Genomic DNA, 22,900 nt, shown 5'->3' with positions numbered 1-22,900 from the left:
AGATGATCTATTTGGTCCTGATTTAATTTTGGTATTTGGTATCTGTCTAGGAAATTGTCTGTTTCCTCCAGATTTTCCAGTTGTGTTGAGTATAGGCTTTTGTAGTAGGATCTGATGATTTTTTGGATTTCCTCAGTTTCTGTTGTAATATCTCCCTTTTCCTTTCTAATTTTGTTAATTTGGATACTTTCTCTGTGGCCTTTGGTTAGTCTGGCTAAGGGTTTATCTATCTTGAGATTTTCTCAAAAGAACCAGCTCCTGGACTCGTTGATTCTTTGTATGGTTCTCTTTGTTTCCATTTGATTTATTTCAGCCCTGAGTTTGATGATTTCCTGTCTTCTACTCCTCCTGGGTGAAATAGCTTCTTTTTGTTCCAGGGCTTTCAGGTGTGTCATTAAACTGCTAGCATATGCTCTCTCCATTTTCTTTTTGGAGGCACTCAGGGCTATGAGTTTTCCTCTTAGCACTGCTTTCATTGTGTCCCAAAGATTTGGATATGTTGTGCCTTCATTTTCATTAAATTCTAAAAAGTCTCTGATTTCTTTCTTTATTTCTTCTTTGGCCAAGGTGTCATTGAGTAGAGTACTGTTCAGCCTCCATGTGTATGTGGTCTTTCTGTTGTTTTTGTTGCTATTGAAAACCTCTCTTACACCATAGTGATCTGATAGGAGGCATGGGATTAGTTCGATCTTCTTGTATTTGTTGAGGTCTGTCTTGTGACCAATTATATGGTCGATTTTGGAGAAGGTACCATGAGGTGCTGAGAAAAAGGTATATTCTTTTGCTTTAGGGTGAAATGTTCTATAAATATCAGTCAAATCCAATTGGTCCAAAGCTTCAATTAGTTTTACTGTGTCCCTGTTTAGTTTCTGTTTTACATCCCAAATTTTGCCCTCCTCATGGTCTCCCCTCCCAGAGTTCTTTACTATATCACCCATCCTCTTGCATCTTAAAAGGTGCCCCACCCCAGACATTCCCCTTCCCTGGGGCATCAAGTTTCTACAGTATTAGGTGCATCCTCTCTCACAAAGGCCAGACAAGGCAGTCCTCTGCTGCATATGGACCAGGGGCCATAGACCATACAGTGTATGCTCTTCAGCTTAGCCTCTGGGATCTCCCAGGGGTCTGGGTTGGTTGACACTGTTGATATTCCTATGAGGTTGCCATCCTCTTTATTCCTTCATTTCTTGCCCTAACTCTTCCATAGGAGACCATGTCTTCAGTCAGATGTTTGGCTGTAAGTATTTGCATCTGTCTCAGTCAGTGGCTGGTAGGGCCTCTCAGAGGCTAACCAAGCTCAGCTTGTATCTACAAGGAAAACAGCATCAGTAACAGTGTTAGTGTTTGTTACCCACCAATGGGATAAACCCCAAGTTGGGCCTGTTTTTGGTCTGCCTTTCCTTCAGTCTCTGTTCTATTTTTTTTCCTGCATTACTTTTAGGCAGGAATAATTCTGGATCAAAATTTTTGAAGGAGGCTTGGTATCCCCATCTCTCCACTGAGGACTCTGCCTAACTACTGGAGGTGGTTTCTTCAGGTTCCATCTTTCCACTGTTGGGCACTTATAGTAAGGTAAAAGGCTCCTTTCCACTGAAGAGTCTTTCATATCTCAGGTCTTTGGAAATTTTTAAAAGTTCTTCTACCCCATTGCCAGTAGCCACATGTTTCCATTCATTTTCTTGTTCCTATGAGGTTTTCTCCTGTCTTCCCCCAAATACCTTGTGTCCCCCCCATTTTCTCTCCCTCTCCCCTCTGCCACCCAAGTCTCTGCCTCCCACTGCCTCCCATGATTATTTTGTTCACCATTTTTCACCTTTGTTCACTTTTGTTTTGTGAACTTTTGTTCACAAACATACAATGGAAACATACAATGGAAAAAAGATAGCCTTTTCAACAAATGGTGCTGGTTCAACTGGAGGTCAGCATGCAGAAGAATGCGAATTGATCCATCCTTGTCTCCTTGTACTAAGCTCAAATCCAAATGGATCAAGGACCTCCATATAAAGCCAGACACTCTGAAGCTAATAGAAAAGAAATTGGGGAAGACCCTTGAGGACATCAGTACAGGGAGAAAGTTTCTGAACAGAACACCAATAGCGTATGCTCTAAGAGCAAGAATTGACAAATGGGACCTCATAAAATTACAAAGTTTCTGTAAGGCAAAGGACACCATCAAGAGGACAAATCGGCAACCAACAAATTGGGAAAAGATCTTCACCAATCCTACATCAGATAGAGGGCTAATATCCAATATATATAAAGAACTCAAGAAGTTAGACTCCAGAAAACCAAACAACCCTATTAAAAAATGGGGTACAGAGTTAAACAAAGAATTCTCACCTGAAGAACTTCGGATGGCGGAGAAACATCTTAAAAAATGCTCAACTTCATTAGTCATTAGGGAAATGCAAATCAAAACAACCCTAAGATTTCATCTTACACCAGTCAGAATGGCTAAGATTAAAAATTCAGGAGACAGCAGGTGTTGGAGAGGGTGTGGAGAAAGAGGAACACTCCTCCACTGCTGGTGGGGTTGCAAATTGGTACAACCACTCTGGAAATCAGTCTGGCGGTTCCTCCGAAAACTGGGTACCTTACTTCCAGAAGATCCTGCTATACCACTCCTGGGCATATACCCAGAAGACTCCCCACCATGTAATAAGGATACATGTTCTACTATGTTCATAGCAGCCCTATTTGTAATTGCCAGATGCTGGAAAGAACCCAGGTATCCCTCAACAGAAGAGTGGATGCAAAAAATGTGGTATATCTACACAATGGAGTACTATTCAGCCATTAGAAACAATGAATTTATGAAATTCTTAGGCAAATGGATGGAGCTAGAGAATATCATACTAAGTGAGATAACCCAGACTCAAAAGGTGAATCATGGTATGCACTCACTAATAAGTGGATATTAACCTAGAAAACTGGAATACCCAAAACATAATCCACACATCAAATGAGGTACAAGAAGAAAGGAGGAGTGGCCCCTGGTTCTGGAAAGACTCAGTGAAACAGTATTCAGCAAAACCAGAACGGGGAAGTGGGAAGGGGTGGGTGGGAGGACAGGGGAAGAGAAGGGGGTTTGTGGGACTTTCGGGGAGTGGGGGGGCTAGAAAAGGGGAAATCATTTGAAATGTAAATAAATTATATCGAATAAAAAAAAATAAATAAAAAAAAAAGTTCTTCTACCCCATTGCCAGTAGCCACATATTTCCATTCATTTTCTTGTTCCTATGAGGTTTTCTCCTGTCTTCCCCCAAATACCTTGTGTTCCCCCCATTTTCTCTCCCTCTCCCCTCTGCCACCCAAGTCTCTGCCTCCCACTGCCTCCCATGATTATTTTGTTCACCATTTTTCACCTTTGTTCACTTTTGTTTTGTGAACTTTTTTTCAAAATGAGATTGAAGCATCCTCACTTTAAACTTCTTTCATTATTAACTTCTTAGGGTTTGAGGTGTGTAACCTTTTAAATAGCATCATACATAGGGGGGGAAAAGCTCCACTAACTCTACCTCTGATAGAGGGCTGATTTCCAAAGTATATAAAGAACTCAAGAAAGTAGACTCCAAAATCACCCAAATAACCTAATTTTAAAATGGGGTACAGAGCTAAACAGAGAATTCACATAAGAGGAATCTTGAATAGCCAAGAAGCATTTAAAGAAATGTTCAAGATCCTTTGTTATCAGGGAAATGCAAATCAAATTAATCATGAGACTCTACCTTCCACCAATCAGAATGGCAAAGATAAAAAAAGTGACAGCACGTCCTGGAGAAGATGTGGAGGGAGAGGAACATTCATCCATAGTTGGTCAGAATGCAAACTGGTACAACTACTCTGGAAGTCAATCTGGAGTGTCCTCAGAAAACTAGAAATAATTCTACCTGAAGACCCAGATATACTGCTCCTGGGCATATACCCAAAAGATGTTCCACCATATTATATTGACCAGTGCTCTACTATGTTCATAGAAGCCTAATCTATAACAGCCAGAAACTGGAAGCACGCCAGATGTCCCTCAACCAATGAATTTAAATTTAAGCTAAATGTGTAAGAAATATGCATTCAGTAGAAATCATTTTTTTAATCTTGAATTTTATCCTTTTTCATGGATATTAAAAGCATAATATGGTGCCATTTTTTAATTTTTATATTCTTTAATATTTTTTAAATTTTATATTCTTATTTTTTAACTTTTATATTCCCCCTTCCCCATATGCCCCATAAGCCCTCTTCCCTCCACCCATTCCCAAATCACCCCCTCCCACTTCTCTGCCCTGCTACACCCCTACATTGCTGCATCAAGCCTTTCCAGGACCAGAGCCCTCTCCTTCCTTCTTCTTGGTAATGATTTGATATGTGAGTTGTATCTATGGTATTCAGAGCTTCTGAGCTAATATCAACTTATCAGTGACTACATTCCATGTGTGGTCTTTTGTGAATGAGTTACCTCACTTAGGATGATATTTTCCAGTTCCAACCATTTGCCTACGAATTTCATAAATTTGGGTTTTAATTGCTGAGTAGTATTCCATTGTGTAAATATACCACATTTTTTGCATCCATTCCTCCATTGAGGGACATCTGAGTTCTTTCCAGCTCTGGCTATTATAAATAAGGCTGCTATGAGCATAGTGGAGCATGTGTCCTTATTGCATGCTGGGGAATCCACTGGGAATATGCACAAGTGTGATATGCACCTAACACCATAATTGTGGGTGACTTAAACACTCCACTCTCCTCAAAGGAATGATCAGGAAAACAGAAACTAAACATGGATACAGTGAAACTAATTGAAGCTTTGAACCAATTCGATTTAACAGATATAGATAGATAGAGATAGAGATAGAGATAGAGATAGAGATAGAGATAGAGATAGATATAACATTTCATCCTAAAGCAAAAGAATATACCTTTTTCTCAGCACCTCATGGTACCTTCTCCAAAATCGACCATATAATTGGTCACAAAACAGATCTCAACAGATATAAGAAGATCTATCTAATCCCATGCCTCCTATCAGTTCACTATGGAGTAAGAGTGGTCTTCAATAGCAACAAAAACAACAGAAAGCCCACATATGCTGCCATTCTTGAGGACAGCAAGGGACATCAGCTTCCAGTCAATCATGGGATTAAAATTATGAACACTCAGTAATCTACAGATTCTGTCTGTATTACTAGTCTACGGTGTTTAGTAGTACATCCCAAAATAGTTACAATAGACTTTGTTTCTCTAAGAGATTATGGTAAAACTATGTTTACAGTATTTGTAGGTTAAGAAATGCTCATAGGGAATAAGCTTTGCCACAATCGGGTAACATATGTAGTATTGAAGCACATAAGATGAAGAACATTTAAAACAGGCACTATCCAATAGTTCGGTGGCAATCATTTAGAGACATGGATCAAAGAAAATTCTTTAAAAGTTGATAAAAAATGTAAGTCAATTTAAAATATTGAAAGCAACAAGAACTTGAAATTTTAATATAAGTTAGAGTTACTACATTATTATCAGAAAAAAAATTTCTCCTTGTAACATGATTCTAATTGTCTATCCTGAATTTCAGTTTGAAAGACAAACAATTCCACTAAAAAGTCTGCAGCACTTAAATTATTTAAATTAACTTTAAATTGCACTTTACTTTACAAGCGTAAAATCACAGCCACAACCTTACTGGAAAGCTTATAAAATTTTGAAATGCTCCAATAATTTTAAATCTTGTAGAAACCTGGAGCCTTCTAAATTAAAGTGCTAATAAAAAATTAGCACTGAAATTTAAATCTCCATGAGCAATACAGAATGATTTAAACTTATTGAAGCCTTTCAATTTTTTATGAGTTTTATATCTGGAAGTGAGTCAAGCAGTTTCTTTATAGCAAAATAGTTACTTAAAACATGTAAACAACATTGTCAACACTGATAAATTTCCTGCAGCAAATGCCTCCCTGGTTTGTCAAATATCACATGGAGAAATTAGTCAATACATATTTGAAAATATGATTTATGTGAGCCTCTCAGAGTCCAAGGCTCCTATCCTGTAGACTACTGAAAGTTCTTGAGTATAATGTATTTCATTTCAGGAGGATCAAGGAAAGGACATAGAGATAGAACTTGTTACAAATATATAGAGCCAGAAAATTGAACACTAAATATTTTTTGGTTTTGCACATACATCTGTTTATCTTCAACAGGAAGACATTGGATGAACATTAATTATCTGTCATAGATACTACATTGAGCTTATTTTTATTTAATTCTTTTAAGGTTCATAGTCATTCGTGCAAGTGTGTGTGTGTGTGTGTGTGTGTGTGCATATGAGCACATGTGTACATGCACACATACATACACACACACACACACACACACACAAACAAACAACAGTGTGTATGTGGGTGTAAGGGGACAACTTTGCAGAGATATTCTCTCTTTTCCACTAACAGTCTAGGGGAAAATACTCAACTCATCAATGTTGCTTGGCAAGAATTTTTCTTCACTGTGCCACCAGCCCTTAACATGTTTTCTAATATAGAAAAATACTTAGTCTCTTCTTATCATTAAGAGAAACATGTATCCTATTGTCTATGATTCCATTCTCATTACAAGGCTGACATGGGGATTTCTATTGTAGGAAGAGCTGCTTTAAAGTCATCTGATTTTTTTTCAGAGTTGTTCAGAGGTTGTCTATGCCTTTTCTGAAGTTGCAAAGCACATCAGAAATAGCTCCTGTATTCAGGATACAAGCACTCTGAGATAATTTGTGTTGCAAAAGTACAAACTGTGAGAGAAAACAGCAATGAGCATGCTTTTATCACTGCAATTAAATATGGATTTCCATTCCTTCTGGTGATACCTTTCCTTTACCCTATGTTCTTGTACTACTGCAATGGTGAAGGACATTATATGAATGCTTGCTATAACTGACAATTTGAAATTATGTTCTATAAAGTTTAAGACCAAACATATTTTTTATTAAAATATCCACTACATGAGTCTGTGTTGAATTTCTGTTTCAATTTTAAAAACAATTTGATTGAAACAAAAAATAGTTGCTCCCTCACTAGTATATCACACTAATAGAAGATGGAAACTTTATCCACTAGGGAAAACTAACTTGTCATGTTCACAACAGTTCATGAAATTTCAGTATTCTGGATTTCAAATACAAATACCTATGAGAAAAATAAACAAATTTTGATTTCTATAATCTTCTCATTTTTGCTGTTGCTTGTGGTAAAGAGGATAGTGACATAAGCAAATCTCTGAGATCCTATCCATTTCTATATTCATTGCTTTCTGGGGCTTAGAAAAAAGAAGTTAAAATTATTTTTCTCTTAGTTACTGCCTGGAAATTGACATGATGATAGCCACATGGAGTTTGTCATTTATACCACTACTGAAATAACAGAGAGTCAGTAGTTGGAGGGGGAGAACATATTCGTGCTCCAGACTCTTTCCTTGATTAATTCAATTAGCTATCTCTAGTTAATGTATTTTAAGAACATCCACATTGAAACTAATAGAAAAGAAACTGGGGAAGACCCTTGAGGACATGGGCACAGGGGAAAGTTCCTGAACAGATCACCAATAGCTTATGCTCTAAGATCAAGAATTGACAAATGGGACCTCATAAAATTACAAAGTTTCTGTAAGGCAACGGACACTGTTAAAAGGACAAAACAGCAACCATCAAATTGGGAAAGGATAGTCACCAACCCCACATCTGATAGAGGGCTAATATTCAATATATACAAAGAACTCAAGAAGTTAGACCCCAGGGAACCAAATAACCCTATTAAAAATGGGGTACAGATCTAAACAAAGAATTTTCACCTGAAGAAATTCAGATGGCCGAGAGGCACCTTAAGAAGTGCTCAACATCATTAGTCATTAGGGAAATGCAGATCAAAACAACCCTGAGATTTCACCTTACACCAGTCAGAATGGCTAAGGTCAAAAACTCAGGAGACAGCAGGTGTTGGCGAGGATGTGGAGAAAGAGGAACACTCCTCCACTGCTGGTGGGGCTGCAAGATGGTACAACCACTGTGGAAATCAGTCTGGAGGTTCCTCAGAAAACTGTACATGAGACTTCCAGAGGACCCTGCTATACCTCTCCTGCTCATATACCCAAAGGATTCCCCAGCATGCAATAAAGACACATGCTCCATTATGATCATAGCAGCCTTATTTATAATAGCCAGAAGCTGGAAAGCACCCAGATGCCCCTCAAAGGAGGAATGGATACAGAAAATGTGGTATATTTACACAATGGAATACTACTCAGCAATTAGAAACAATGAATTCACAAAATTTTTAGGCAAATGGTTTGATCTGGAAAATATCTTTCTAAGCGAGGTTACCCAATCACAAAAGAATACACATGAAATGCAATCTCTGATAAGTGGATATTAATTAGCCCAGAAGCCCTGAATACCCAAGGCACAAATTGCATAACAAATGACTCCCATGAAGAAGTATGGAGAGGGTCCTGATCTTGGAAAGGTTTGATCTAGCATGGGAAGGGAATATAAGAACAGAGAAAAAGGGGGGAGGTGATTGGAGAAGGGATGGAGAAAAGAGGGTTTATGGGACATATAGGGAGGGGGGATCCGGGAAAGGGGAAATCATTTGGAATGTAAACAAAGAATATAGAAAATAAAAATATTAAAAAAAAGAAAAAAAAGAAAAATCAATGGGAGAGGGAGGAAAGTAAACAGAGATAGAGGAGAAAAGAGAGAAGACTATGGAAGTGTTTGTCCTGAGAGAGAAAAGCTTTCTTGAAGATTGGAGTCCTAGCTTTCAATGGCCATTCTTATCAATACCTGAGGACAATCATTTAAACTGAATGTTCACAGTGATGAGGTTGGGAAGTCTGTGAGGACATGGCAGAGAAATATGCTTTATCTTTTATTTTTAATTTTTAAAGATTTTATTTCAGTCTTTGTTAAATACTTTCTCACTTCCACAAAATATTATCAAGCATATGTAACACAGAAAAAATAGTTTCCATTATTGCTATCATGTATTGCAAGACCTAGTATTTACCTTGAAATGGGGAAACAGAAAGTCCCACTAAGGCGTTCCTCCCTTTTAGGCAACACTCCAGAGTTTTCTGTTGTTTAGTAAATGTAATATTTTCGCAAGCTGTGCTGTTGGAATATTTCTTCTGTGAAGACAAAGGTCATGTGTGAATACCTGCAGGTGTTCAATTTTCAAAGATTGAGAAACCTCTTCAGTATTGAAGCCTGTTTGGTATTGTATCTCCTAAAAGAAGGCATGGTTTGAGAAGATTCCAGAGTTGATTGAGTCATGTGGCTTTATAACTCTCTAGCATTTGAAACTTAAGGTTTAATAATCTCCCACCTGAAAAATCATCCAACGTCCTTTCAGAGCTTGATGCTGTGGTTCTATCGTTTAATTGCTGCTGTGAATTACATGCTCTATGCTTGTTTTCTATTGGATTTTTTCAAGATATTAAGCATCTGTACCACTTTCAATACAATTTATCTCAGCTTCAAATAGATAAGAATGACCATTTAAGAGTGAACAAGATTGAGCCATATGTGAGTTCTTGTTAATTTCCTTTTTAAATTTTAAATTGATTGATGTTTTTGTTTCCTTTTTGGATTATTTAGCAAATCTGGCCCCTGTTCAACTCCCTGTTTTTTTTTTAACTTTTTTTTTTATTATATATATTGTTCATTTACATTTCAAATGCTGTCCCCTTTCCTGGTACCCCTCCCCCAGACTGAAAGTCTCATAACCCATCGCCCCTCCCCCATTCCCCAATCAACCCACTCCAGCTTCCTTGTCCCAGTATTCCCAAACTGAGGCATCCAATCTTTCCAGGACCAAGGGCCTCTCCTTCCTTTGATGTCCAACAAGGCCATCCTCTACTGCCTATACATCTGGAGCCTTGGATAACTCCATGTGCACTCTCTGGTTGATGGTTTTGACACTGGAGCTCTGGGAATACTGGGTGGCTCATATTGTTTTTCTTCCTGTGGCACTTCAAACCCTTTCAGCTCCTTGGATCCTTTCTCTAGCTCCCCATTTGAGGACCCTGTGCTCAGTTCAATGGGTGCCGGAGAGGTCCCCCTCTGTATTTGCCATGCACTAGTAGTGCCTCCCAGGTGACAGATATATCCAGTTCCAGTCAGCAAGAACTTGTGGGCATCAATAATAGTGTCTGGGTTTTGTAACTATGTATGGGATGGATCACTAGGTGGGGTAGTCTCTGGATGGTCTTTCTCTCAGACTCTGCTCCACACTTTGTCTCTGTATCTCCTTCTGTGGGTAGTTTGTTCCCCCTTCTAAGAAGGAGCAGAGTATCCATAATTTGTTCTTCCTTCTTCTTGGGAGTCATTTGATATGTGAATTGTGTCTTGGGTATTCCAAGATTCTGGGCTAATATTCACTTATCAGTGAGTGCATACCATTTGTGTTCTTTTGTGATTGGGTTACCTCACTCAGGATGATATTTTCTAATTCAATCCATTTGTCTAAGAATTTCATGAATTCATTGTTTTTAAGAGCAGAATGGTATTCCATTGTGTAAAATACCACATTTTCTGTATCCATTCCTCCATTGAGGAACATTTGGGTTCTTTCCAGCTTCTGGCTATTATAAATAGGGGTGCAATGAACATACTGGAGCCTGTGTCCTTATTACATGCTGGTGAATCCTCTGGGTATATCCCCCAGAGTGGTAAAACAGGTTCCTCCTGTATATTATGCCCAGTTTTCTGAGGAACATTCAAACTGATTTCCAGAGTAGCTGTACCAGCTTACAATCCCACTAGCAGTGGAGGAGTGTTCCTCTTTAGTCACATCCTCTCCAGCACCTGCTGTCTCAAGAGTTTTTGATCTTAGCCATTCTGACTGGTATGAGGTGAAATCTCAGGGTTGTTTTGATTTCCATTTCCTGATAACTAAGGATGTTGAACATTTCTTTAGGTGCTTCTCAAGTCATTCGTTATTCCTGAAGTGAAAATTCTTTGTTTATCTAGGTTCCGCATTTTTTATATGGTTATTTGGTTCTCTGGAGTCTAACTTCTTGAGTTTTTTGTATATATCAGATATTAGTCCTCTGTCAGATGCAGGGTTGGTAAAGATCTTTTCCTAATTTGTTGGTTGCTGTTTTGTCCTATTGACAGTGTCCTTTGCCTTATAGAAATTTTGTAATTTTATGAGATCAAGTTGTCATAGAGTATAAGCTATTGGTGTTCTGTTTAGAAATTTTCCCCTGTGTCCATGTACTCAAGACTCTTCTCCAGTTTCTTTTCTATTAATTTCAGTGTGTCCAAATTATGTGGAGGTCCTTGATCCACTTGGACTTGATCTTTGTACAAGGAGATAAAAAATGGATCAGCTTGCATTTTTCTTCATGCTAACTGCCAGTTAAACGAGCACCATTTGTTTAAAAGGCTATCTTTTCCCCCCTCATTTTAGGACAAAGGTTTTAGCTACTTTATCAAAGATCAAGTGACCATAGGTGTCTGGGTTCGTTTCTGGGACCTCAGTTCTATTCCATTGACCTGTCTGCCTGTCACTGTACCATTACCATGCAGTTTTTAACCCTATTACTCTGTAGTATGGTTTGAAGTCTAGGATACTGATTCTACAAGAAGTCTTTTACTGTTGATAATAGTTTTAGTTAGCCTGGGTTTTTGTTATTCCTGATGAATTTGAGAATTGCTATTACTAACTCTATAAAGAATTGAGTTGGAATTTTGATGGGGATTGCATTGAATTTGTAGATTGCTTTTGGTAAGATAGCCATTTTTACTATATTAATGCACAAGCATGGGAGATCTTTCCATCTTCTGAGATCTTCTTTGATTTCTTTTTTTCAGAGACTTGAAGTTCTTTTCATACAGATCTTTGACTAGTTTTGTTAGAGTCACATCAAGATACGTTATCTTGTGTGTGGCTATTGTGAAGGGTGTCATTTCTCTAATATCTTTCTCAGCCTCTTTATCCTTTCAGCATAGGAAGGTTACTGATTTGTTTGAGTTGATTTTATAACCACCCGCTTTGCTGAAGTTGTTTATCAGTTGTAGGAGTTCTCTGGTGGACTTTTTTTTTTTTTGGGGGGGGGTATACTTAAGTATACTATCATATCATCTGCAAATAGTAAAAATTTGAATTCTTCCTTTCCAATTTGTGTCCATTTGACCTCCTTTTGTTGTCTAATTTCTCTAGCTAGAACTTCATGTACTATACTGAATAAACATGGATAGAGAGGGCAGTCTTGTCTAGTCCCTGATTTTAGTGGGATTGTTTCAAGTTTCTTTCCATTTACTTTGGTGTTGGCTACTGGTTTGCTGTATATTGCTTTTATTATGTTTAGGTATGATCCCTGAATTCCTGATCTTTCCAAGACTTTTAACAGGAAAGAATGCTGAATTTTGTCAAATGCTTTTTCAGCATCTAATGAAATGACCATATGTTTTTTTCTTTGAATTTGTTTATGTAGCTGATTACATTGATGGATTTCTGTATATTGAACCATGCCTGCATCCCTGCTGAATGATCAATTTGATGTGTTCTAGTATTCAGTGGGCAAAAATTTTATTGAGTAATTTTGCATCACTATTCATAAGGGAAACTGGTCTGAAGTTCTCTTTCCTTGTTGGATATTTGTGTGATTTTGGAATCAGCATGATTTTGGCTTCATAGAAAGAGTTGGGTAGTATTGCTTCTGTTTCAATTTTATGGAATAGCTTAAAAAGTATCAGTGTTAGGTCTTCTTTGAAGAATTCTGCACTAAAAACCATTTGGTCCTGTGCTTTTTTTTTGGTTGAGAGTATTTCAGTGACTGCTTCTTTTCCTTTAGGGGTTATGGGACTGTTTAGATGGTTTATCTGATCCTAATTTAACTTTGGTATTTGGTATCTGTCCAGAAAATTGTCTATTTCATGCAGATTTTGCAGTTGTGCTGAGTATTGGCTTTTGTAGTAGGCTCTGATGATTTTTTGAATTTCCCGGTTTCTGTTGTTATATGTCTCTTTTCATTTCTGATTTTGTTAATTTGGATACTGTTACTGTGCCCTTCAGAGAGTCTGGCTAGAGGTTTATCTATCTTGTTGATTTTCTCAAAGAACCAGCTCCTAGTTTTGTTGATTCTTTGTATAGTTCTTTTTGTTTCCACTTGGTTGATTTTAGCTCTGAGTTTGATGATTTCCTGCCATCTACTCCTCTTGGTTGTATTAGCTTCTTTCTGTTCTAGTGCTTTCACTTGTGCTATTAAGCTGCTAGGGTATGCTCTCTCTGGCTTCTTTTTAGAGGCACTCAGAACTATGAGCTTTCCTCTTAGCACTTCTTTCATTGTGTACCATAAATTTAGATATGCTGTGCCTTCATTTTCATTAAATTCTTAAAAGTCTTTGATTTCTTTCCTTATTTCTTCCTTGACCAAGGCATCATTGAGTAGGGAATTGTTCAACTTCCATCTGTATGTTAGCTTTCTGTTGGTTTTGTTGCTATTGAAATCCATCCTTACTCCATAGTGATCTGACAGGAAGCATGAGATTAGTTTGATCTTCGTATATCTGTTTAGGTCTGTTTTGTGACCAATTATATGGTTAATTTTGGAGAAGGTTCCTTGAGGTGCTGAGAAGAGGGTATATTCTTTTGATTTGGGATGAAAAACTCTGCAGATATATATTAAATCCATTTGGTCCAAAACTTCTGTTAGTTTTACTCTGTCTCTGTTTACTTTTTGTTTCCATGATCTGTCCGTTGAGGAGAGTGGGTGTTGTGGTCCCCCACAACTATTGTATGGGTGCTATGTGTGCTTTAAGCTTTAGTAAAGTTTCTTTTACAAATGAGGGTGCCCTTGTATTTGAAGCATAGATATTCAGAATTGGGAGTTTTTCTTTGTAGATTTTTCCTTTGAAGAGTATGAAGTGTCCTTCCATGTCTTTTTTGATGATTTTTGACTGAAAGTCTATTTTATTTGATATTAGAATGGCTACTCCAGCTCGTTTCCTGGAACTATTTGCAAGGAAAATTGTTTGCCTGCCTTTTACTCTGAGGTAGTGTTTGTCTTTGACACTGAGGTGCTTTTCCCATATGCAGCAAAATGCTGGGTCCTGTTAATGTATCCAGTCTGTTAGTCTATGTCTTTTTATTGGGGGGATTGAGTCCATTGATGTTAAGTGATATTAAGGAATAATGATTGCTGCTTCCTGTTATTTTTGATGTTATTTTTATGTTTGGTAGTTATCTTCTTTTGGGCTTGTTGAAAGAGGATTACTATCTTGCTTTTTCTAGGGTGTAGTTGCCCTCCTTATTCTGGTGTTTTCTATCTATTATACTTTGAGGGCTGGATTTGTGGAAAGATAATGGGTAGATTTGGTTTTATCATAGAATATCTTGGTGTCTGCATCTATAGTGATTGAAAATTTTGCTAGATATAGTAGCCCGGACTGACATTTGTGTTCTCTTAGGTTCTGTATGAGATCTTCCCAGGATCTTCTTGCTTTCATGGCCTCTGGTAAGAAGTTTGGTGTAATTCTGATAGATCTACCTTTATATGTTACTTGGCCTTTTTCCCTTACTACTTTTAATATTCTTTCTTTGTTTAGTACATTTTGTGTTTTGATTATTATATGATGGGGGAATTTCAGTTCTGGTGCAGTCTATTTAGAGTTCTTCAGGCTTTTTGTCTATTCATGGGCATCTCTCTCTTTAGGTTAGGAAAGTTTTATTCTATAATTTTTGTTGAAGATATTTATTGGCCCTTGTTACAGACCGTGGGTCTGCTTAGGGATATCCAGCGTCCTCTGGTCCAGGAAGGCACAGGTTCGGCTGAGATGACAGACAGAACAAACCACGCACACACAGAGGCGGTTTGAACTGAATGTATTTTGGAGCCATAAGGCAAGGATTTTTATACAGGAAGAGTTGGTATTACCATTTCAAAAGATGTAGCCAGTGGGGCAGGCACAATTATCATAGCCATTTGGTACAAGGAAATGCAACATCAGGAACAAAGTTTCTCAAGAAACAGATACAGAGGATCAGTTTACAGATGCCATCAAACTTCCTGATTAGAATACAGAGTCACTCATAGTTTACAGTAAACCTTCAAAGAGTTTGAAGTTTCTTATACCACTTGGGTCTTAACAAGTTCTTGTAAGAAATCCTTGTCTAACATTTAGCCTTCTATCTTGTGAAACAAAACTTCCTGAGTAAATCAGTTCTTTCAGTACCAGAGTGCCCGAGCCATCCTCATATACATATGCGCAGCCATAAAAACCTGCATGTAGTTGGAAGGTAGTAATTATGTAAACAACTATGAGGCAAGGCATTGCAATTCTAAAACAGGGTTTGGCGGTCAGTGAGTTGACTTCAAAGACCGGATTATCAGCCAGGCCTTAGGAATCCCGGTGAAGAGAGAAAAGGAGGAAGTCAAGGCAAACTGCTACTTGGGAACTAAGGGCTCATCTTAAATAGCCAGAAAGTAAGAGAGTACAGTAAATTGCCTGGTGAGATTATCAGCATCCACAGCTTCCAGAGAGTTCCATTCTTCCCAGGAGGCATTTCTTTTCCACCTCTGTCTGTAAAATATCATTTTTACAGACATCACTGGGCCACCGCGGCAGGCCCTTTAAGTTGTTGATCTTCGCTCTCTTCTATATCTAGAACCCTTAGGTTTGGTCTTCTCATTGTGTCCTGGATTTCTTGAATGTTTTGGGTCCTTTTTGCATTTTGCATTTTCTTTAACTGTTGAGTCAATGCTTTCTATGGTATCTTCCACGTCTGAGATTCTTTTTTTCTATTTCTTGTATTCTATTGATGTTTGCATCTATGAGTCCTGATTTCTTTCCATGGTTTTCTATCTCCAAAGTTGTCTCCCTTTGTGATTTCTTTGTTGTTTTTATTTTCATGTTTTAGATCCTGAATGGTTTTGTTCAGATCCTTCATATGTTTGTTTTTTCCTGTAATTCTTTAAGGGGTTTTCGTGTTTCTTCTTTAAGTGCTTCTACCTGTTGACCCACGTTCTCCTATATTTCTTTAAGACATCTTTGTGTTTCTTTTTTAAGGACTTCTACCTGTTGACTCTAAATGGGATCCTCTGAGCCACAGGGCAGGTCTCACCTGTGCTGACTATCCCCTCTGTGCTGATGGGTGTCTAGCTACCTTCCTGTGCCACTTAGATATTGGCGAGCTGTGGCAGAGAATTTTCCCAAGCCAGAGACAGAAACACTCAACTCCTTATTTTGACTTACTCATGGCAATGTCTGTTTTAAATATTTATCAAAGCCCAGAATCTTTTTTCAAAAATATATAAAGATTGTCTTAAAATATTTATTATTTTCTTTTTTATTATGTGCTTTCCAAACTCATGCACTGTCAATAACTACCATTATGAAGCTGGATGATCTGAAAAAGTAACAGACATGAACCTAGGACATATTGCTTCTCATGGTCATATAATGTAGCAGAAGTAAGTAAAGAAGAAGCATGAATCTCCATTTCATATAAAATTTGACATTTCTATTGTCATAATTCACTGATATAGTTTAGATATTACTGTCTAAGATAAAATTCTTAAAATTTGTTTATTATATATCTTAAACTATGGATTAAAGACAGTTCACAAGTCTACCATCTTATATTTCATCTAGTGCTAGGTGGTATGAACAAGTATTTCACAGAGAAAACTTTAACAAATTCTAAACATGGATCAAGTAATAGAAATACCAACATTATAATTATCATAGTATTACTATGAGTGTTCTTTTCCTTGTAGTTTTTATTTTTAGACATCTTTGCGGTATAACTGTAATACAGGTCAGACATGACCTCCTAAGCCAATTTCATCCTTATTTTGCTAGCTCATGATGGAATTGTGGGAACCTAATGATAAATTCTATTCTGACATTATCACTCTTAATTATATTTATTGTCTTTTTAGGACACCAAAAGAACATGGATAAAACCCTTACCTTCTGTATTTTGTGCTTAGCCTAGAGCTGCATTAGATCTTTTTTTAAAATTACTTTTAATCTCTTTTTATAGTTCAATTGTTATCCCCTCTTGATCTACCTTCTGACAATTTCATATCTAATTCTACTTCCCCTGTCTCCAAAAGAATGTCCTTACCTTCCCACCCCACCAAGCCTCTCACTCCCTGATGCCTCAATTCTTTGAAGGTTTAGATGCATCTTTTCTCACTGAGGCCAGACCAGATAGTCCTTCGCTGTGTATGTGTTGAGGGCCTCATATCAGCTAGTATATGCTACCTGGCTGGAGGCTAAGTGTCTGAACGATCTTGGAGTCCAAGTCAGCTGAGGCTGCTGAGGCTGCTGGTCTTCCCATGGGGTCATCCTCCTTCTGAGATTCTTCCAGTCTTTCTCTAGTTAAACCACTGGGGTCCCTGGGCTTCAGTCCATTGCTTGGGAGTAAGTATCTTTATCTGACTCTTTGAACTGCTGGTTGGACCTCTCAGGCAAACCATGGTGCCCTTCTGTCTATAAGCACATCAGTAATACTATCAGGCCTTGGTGTCTCTGTTTCAGCTGCTTACCAATTTGAGCCTGTCACTGGACCTCCTTTCCCTCAGACTCGTCTCAGTTTTTGTCCTTGCAATTCTTTTAAACAGGCACAATTCTGGGTCATAGTTTTTGACTGTGGGATGGCAACCCTATTCCTCCACTGGATGACCTGTTTATCTCTGGGTATGAACACTACAAGTTCCTTCTGCATTAGATCTTAAACTACATTTCATATGTGTCTTTCATAAATGATTTTAATATTCTCCTTACATGACACCTGATCGCATTGTATGTTTACTATAATGATTCATTATCTGTTGATTATTGGCATGATTTTGTTTGTTTCTTTATTGTGTAACATCCTGAAGTATATTTAAAAATAGTTCATTTGAGTGGATAGCGGCGGCAGCGGCGGCAGCGGCGGCGGTAGCAGTGGCTACTCCAGCTGAAGGGCCATCAGCAGTGGAACCAAGGCGACACAGGGTCCAGTTAGGCCCTGCGCCCACGACCACTGACCTTCGCTGACCAGCCGGGCGGCAAGCAACTGCGGTTCTGCGGAGCCTTTCGCTGCACGGAAGCCACTTCAGAACTCGGCTGCCCGCCAGTCAGGAGAGACTCACCGCCATCTTGATCCCGGGCTCCAGAGATCGGTCAGACTGAGGTACACAAACATAATCCTAGGCCCAACACCGCAGGGGTCTGAGCCAGACGGGCGTTGGCCTGCACCCAGGCCCTGGGCTGTTCGAGTGGCCATCGGGGCGCCAACCCAGCCAGGAGTTTTTTTTTTGCCCCGGCCGGTGCACGCGCCGCCATTTTGCCTACAGGAGCCAGAGTGCTCGGGAGGGCAGAGACTGCTAACAAGCGTAGCCTGAGGCTAACAAAACGGGGGTCTAGGCCCCAAAAGGCACAGGACTGACCCCAAGAACTGGGCGGCTTGGTGGGCCATCTGTGTGTCAACCAGCCCAGGAGGTTATTAGCACAACAGACTCTCCCGGTGCTTTCGCGGAGCGCGGACGCGCACGCCCGCCATCCGGGTCACCTGGCGGACCCAAATAACAGACATAGCCCTAGGGGAACTTTGCTCGGACCTTGGCCTCCCAGGCGTTTGCCTGGACTCAGGGCCCAGGCGACAAGGCTAACCTAGTGTGCGCCAGCCCGGTTGGGGAAATCGGCTGCCCAGCAGGAGTGAGCGGAGCACAGGGGAGGTCACAGCAACATTCACCTTCGGAGCTCCCTGGGGGTGCACACGGGTTCCACCTGGTCCACAGACACAATCTGGGGCAAGGCCTCAGGCAGAAGCCCCCAGCTCAACTCTCTCCGCTTCAGATCAGCCTGGGTGGCCGCCACATCTCCAGGTCCCTCAAGAGGCTAGTGGGGGCTTCCGGGCGGCCAGCTGGGAGAAGTCGGTGTGCTCCAATAAATCCTGCGGGCCCCAGCGGGAGCCTTCAGGTGCCTGCTTCGGGATCTGAACAGCCTGGACAACAGTACCCTGTCTATAGGCAGTGCAGAGTGTAAGCTGTGCACCAGAGGCCAACGGGGAAGGGGCAGCTTGCACTGGTGAGTCCAGCACTGACAAGACCAAGTAACACCAGTGAGAGCTAGATGGCAAAAGGCAAACGCAGAAACGTCACTAACAGAAATCAAGGCAATATGGCAACATCTGAACCAAATTCTCCTCTACCAGCAAGTCCTGGATACCCCATCACACCAGTAAAACAAGATTTGGATTTAAAATCACTGGTCATGATGCTGGTACAGGAACACATGAAGGACATTGAGGAGAAAATGGATCAAAAGTTAGAAGCCCTTGCAAGGGAAACACAAAAATCATTGAAAGAAATCCAGGAGAATACAAAAGCCAACAAGGAGGAAATGCAAAAAACACTTAAAGAAATACAGGAGAACTTTGCTCAACAGGCTGAGGTCATGAAAGACGAAACACAAAAATCTCTTAAAGAAATACAGGAGAACTTTGGTCAACAGGCTGAGCTCATGAAAGAGGAAACACAAAAATCTCTTAAAGAATTACAGGAAAACACAAACATGCAAGGGAAGGAGCTAAGCAAAACCATCCAGGATCTAAAATCAGAAGTAGAAACAACTAAAAAAACTCAAAGGGAGACAACTTTGGAGATAGAAAGCCTTGGGAAGAAATCAGGGGACAGAGATGCAAATATCAACAACAGAATACAAGAGATAGAAGAAAGAATCTCAGATGCTGAAGATTCCATAGAAACCATGGACTCAACAGTTAAAGAAAATGCAAAGTGCAAAAAGCTTGTAACCCAAAATATCCAGGAAATCCAGGACACAATGAGAAGACCAAACCTAAGGATTATAGGCATAGATGAGAGTGAAGATTTACAACTTAAAGGGCCAGCAAATATCTTCAATAAAATTATGGAAGAAAACTTCCCTAACCTAAAGAGAGAGATGCCCATGAATATACAAGAAGCCTACAGAACTCCAAACAGACTGGACCAGAACAGAAATACTTCCCGTCACATAATAATCAAAACACCAAATGTTCTAAACAAAGAAAGAATACTAAAGGCAGTAAGAGAAAAAGGCCAAGTAACATATAAAGGAAGACCTATCAGAATCACAGCAGACTTTTCACCTGAGACTATGAAGGCTAGAAGGTCCTGGGCAGATCTCATGCAGACTCTAAGAGAACACAAATGCCAACCAAAACTACTATATCCAGCAAAACTCTCAATCACCATAGATGGAGAAACTAAGATATTTCACGACAAAACCAAGTTCACCCAATATCTATCCACAAACCCAGCCCTAAAAAGGATAATAGGAGGACAACACCAATACAAGGAGGGAAACTCCACCCTGAAAAAAGCAAGATAGTAACCTTTCATCAAACCCAAAAGAAGTTAAGCAATCAAATTTAAAAAATAACGTCAAAAATGATAGGAAGTAACAATCACTATTCCTTAATATCTCTTAACATCAATGGACTCAATGCCCCAATAAAAAGACACAGACTAACTGACTGGATACGTAAACAGGACCCTACATTTTGCTGCTTACAGGAAACACACCTCAGGGTCAAAGACAAACACTACCTTAGAGTAAAAGGCTGGAAGACAATTTTACAAGCAAATGGTCTCAGGAAACAAACTGGAGTAGCCATTTTAATATCAGATAAAATTGACTTTCAACCCAAAGTCATCAAAAGAGACTCTGAGGGACACTTCTTGCTGGTCAAAGGAAAAATACAACAAGAAGAACTCTCAATCCTGAACATCTATGCTCCAAATGCAAGGGCACCCTCTTTCATAAAAGAAACTTTATTAAAACTCAAAGCACACATTGCACCTAACACAATAATTGTGGGTGACTTCAACACTGCACTTTCCTCAATGGACCGATCAGGAAAACAGAAACTAAACAAGGACACAATGAAACTAATTGAAGCTTTGGACCAATTAGATTTAACTGATATATATAGAACATTCTATCCTAAAACAAAAGAATATACCTTTTTTTCAGCACCTCATGGTACCTTCTCCAAAATCGACCATATAATTGGTCACAAGACAGACCTCAACAAATATAAAAAGATAGAACTAATCCCATGCCTCCTATCTGATCACTATGGAATAAAAGTGGTCTTCAATAGCAACAGAAACAACAGAAAACCCACAAACACGTGGAGATTGAACAATACTCTACTCAATGACACCTTGGTCAAGGAAGAAATAAAGAAAGAAATTAAAGACTTTTTAGAACACAATGAAAATGAAAACACAACATACCCAAATCTATGGGACACAATGAAAGCAGTGCTAAGAGGAAAACTCATAGCCCTGAGTGCCTCCAAAAAGAAAATGGAGAGAGCATACATTACCAACTTAATGACACACCTGAAAGCCCTAGAACAAAAAGAAGCTATTTCACCCAGGAGGAGTAGAAGGCAGGAAATCATCAAACTCAGGGCCGAAATCAATCAAGTAGAAACAAAGAGAACCATACAAAAAATCAACAAAACTAGGAGCTGGTTCTTTGAGAAAATCAACAAGATAGATAAACCCTTAGCCAGACTGACCAAAGGGCACAGAGAAAGTATCCAAATTAACAAACTTAGAAATGAAAAGGGAGACATAACAACGGAAACTGAGGAAATCCAAAAAATCATCAGATCCTACTACAAGAGCCTGTACTCAACACAACTGGAGAATCTGGAGGAAATGGACAATTTCCTTGACAGATACCAAATACCAAAATTAAATCAGGACCAACTAGACCATCTAAACAGTCCCATAAAGCCTAAAGAAATAGAAGGAGTCATAGAAAGTCTTCCAACCAAAAAAAGCACAGGACCAGATGGTTTCAGTGCAGAATTCTACCAGACCTTCAAAGAAGAGTTAACACCAATACTCTTCAAACTATTCCACAAAATAGAAACAGAAGGAACACTACCCAATTCCTTCTACGAAGCCACAATTACGCTGATACCAAAGCCACACAAAGATCCAACAAAGAAAGAGAACTTCAGACCAATTTCCCTTATGAACATCGATGCAAAAATACTCAACAAAATTCTTGCCAACCGAATCCAAGAACACATCAAAACGATCATCCACCATGATCAAGTAGGCTTTATCCCGGGAATGCAGGGTTGGTTCAATATACGGAAATCCATCAATACAATCCACTACATAAACAAACTCAAAGAACAAAACCACATGGTCATTTCATTGGATGCTGAAAAAGCATTTGACAAAATTCAGCATCCTTTCATGCTTAAAGTCTTGGAGAGAACAGGAATTCAAGGCCCATACCTAAACATAGTAAAAGCAATATACAGCAAACCGGTAGCCAGCATCAAACTAAACGGAGAGAATCTTGAAGCAATCCCACTGAAATCAGGGACCAGACAAGGCTGCCCCCTTTCTCCTTATCTTTTCAATATTGTACTTGAGGTACTAGCTCGGGCAATTCGACAACATAAGGAGGTCAAAGGGATACAAATTGGAAAGGAGGAAGTCAAACTATCATTATTTGCAGACGACATGATCGTCTACCTAAGTGACCCAAAGAACTCCACTAGAGAGCTCCTACAGCTGATAAACAACTTCAGCAAAGTGGCAGGTTACAAAATCAACTCAAGCAAATCAGTGGCCTTCCTATACTCAAAGGATAAGCAGGCTGAGAAAGAAATTAGGGAAATGACCCCCTTCACAATAGCCACAAACAGTATAAAGTATCTTGGGGTGACTCTTACCAAACATGCGAAAGATCTGTATGGCAAGAACTTCAAGACTCTGAAGAAGGAAATGGAAGAAGACCTCAAAAAATGGGAAAACCTCCCATGCTCATGGATCGGTAGAATCAATATAGTTAAAATGGCCATTTTGCCTAAAGCAC

Source organism: Apodemus sylvaticus, chromosome 8 (assembly GCF_947179515.1).
Source record: "Apodemus sylvaticus chromosome 8, mApoSyl1.1, whole genome shotgun sequence".
In the NCBI taxonomy this organism is placed as follows: domain Eukaryota; kingdom Metazoa; phylum Chordata; class Mammalia; order Rodentia; family Muridae; genus Apodemus; species Apodemus sylvaticus.
The sequence above is the reverse complement of the archived record's forward strand: the minus strand, read 5'-3'. Positions refer to the sequence as shown.